This window comes from Osmerus mordax, chromosome 16 (assembly GCF_038355195.1).
Source record: "Osmerus mordax isolate fOsmMor3 chromosome 16, fOsmMor3.pri, whole genome shotgun sequence".
Taxonomy (NCBI): domain Eukaryota; kingdom Metazoa; phylum Chordata; class Actinopteri; order Osmeriformes; family Osmeridae; genus Osmerus; species Osmerus mordax.
In genome coordinates this window covers 13,309,510-13,311,669 of record NC_090065.1, presented here as the reverse complement: position 1 = coordinate 13,311,669, position 2,160 = coordinate 13,309,510, and positions in this window count along the sequence as shown.

The window sequence follows — 2,160 nt, the reverse complement described above, 5'->3', positions numbered from 1 at the left end:
AAGAGGGATAAAAGGGCTTAAGTGCAGTTTGTTTCTTGAAGGACCAATAATATGCCACAGTCCGAAATGCGACATTGAATTGAGCATGATGAATGATTCATTTGAATTAGCTTTCGAATATAGTGTCCCTCACCACCATTTCTACTTTCCAGTTGTTTTTTAGAGATTATATACAGTATGAAATATAACAAATATTTCACATCCTATACCTACAGTGGCCCACGGGTGCACAACACAACAACAATAGCGAAGCAAACAAAAGTTGAAAACACAACAACATTATTAGCACACAACACAACGACAGTAACAAAAATGAAACATTTATAAAAACGCTGCATTTCAAAAAACAAGCAACTACTTACAACACCACAACATTTAGTGACAACACAACAGCATTGGTTCACACCACAACATCAGCCGAGAACACAACAGCATTAGCCCAAAACACAACAACATAGAAACACAGAAACACTGCATTTCAAGTTGCTCACAAGTTGCTTGGTTGGAATTATTTCAAATTGACCGGCTGTCAACAAGTTTGTTTTTATTTTGGTGGGAACCCAACTAATTCAACTTTGCACTGCCCCTAGATGTCTAAATGTTGTGGTTTTGTAAGTAGTTGATTGTTTTTTGAAATGCAGTGTTTTTATAAATGTTTCATTTTTGTTAATGTCGTTGTGTTGTGTGTTAATGTTGTTGGGTTTTCAACTTTTGTTTACTTCGCTAATGTTGTTGTGTACCCTTGGGCCACCGTATATACCGCTTTATCTGTACACAAGATTTTAATATGATTACATATTTATGAAACAAATTTGCTCACAATTAAAATGGATTTATGATCTTTGTAAACATAGTGACTTCTACATGTGTACATACATTATATACAAAAAGCAGCATAACACTGGACCATATATAACGTGTGTGTTATTCGGTTCTAGTGTTCCTTCATTCCAAACCAGATTTCTCCTTTGGAATTCCAAGGGAATTTGAGATTTCCATTGAGTTCCTCATTTAATTAACATTCTGTGGAAAATAGGACTGTTTCCCGCACCCTGCCTTTCTGAGAGGGGAGTCTCCCTTCGACAAACCTTCAGGGAAAAACTGCTACAATTCTATGATGTCAAACCCTACACCTGTCTCCAACATACTGCCAGTCTCAAAAGAATGACAGATTCTCATTAGTCATCATTATAAAAAACAATCACAAAATACTATCATGGATCATTAAAACACTGTGGAATAAACTCCCATTGGCAACACATTGTTAAATACTGGTCAATACTTGGTTAGTAAGAATACCAGGAATTCTCAAGAAACGTCACCTTCCCTCATATTGCCCCATGGGCTTTGAACACTAACACCATTCTGAAACTACAGTACTGTGCAGAGTACCTAAAACTGATACACAATAATGGCAGATCTAGGTTCCCTGAGTCATGTTCCCTTTTACATTGAAGTGGGTTTGGTTTAGAACAAATTCAAACCAGTGAGTTCTGTCCTGTATGAGACTATAGAGAAATATTCAATGACCTAGGAGTACATGATTCCAATACTTTAGAAAAGATTAAGTGTTCTTCTCACCTGCATATACAGTGATGTACTCACTATCTAACAAATGCTAACAATGAACCTGAACCCTGCAAGCCTGCTGCTTCTCTCTGTAAAGGTAAGCGAGAGTATATCTATATATATATCTATATATATAGATATATATACAAAAGAGTAAATCTACAATATCTGAGATTGAGCTTTATATACTGTAAGGTATTGGAACTACGAAGAACAGACAATGTGATTCCAATTCCAGGAGCAGAGTAGTAAAAATACTTGACAATGAAAACTAAAGGAGCTACATGATTGTATTCATCCTACCTGTGACACAATAACGTCAATGAGAAACAGCCATGAAATTGCTCCATTCTGTTCTCAGCCAACAGTTGATCTGTGTGGCTGATGGATGTTTTCTCAGAGCAGAGTCTCTGCTAGAATGGGGAAGGTGATTGTATTGGTGACCAGCCTCACACATTGATACACCCTTGTGCCTAGAGCCTCATCCCATCCTCCAAGTCCTGGCATGATTCACAGGAGAATAACTGGCAGTGTGAACACAGTCATCCCCAACACGACATCCTGAGATGCTCGACTGCTCCGTGCTGTCGG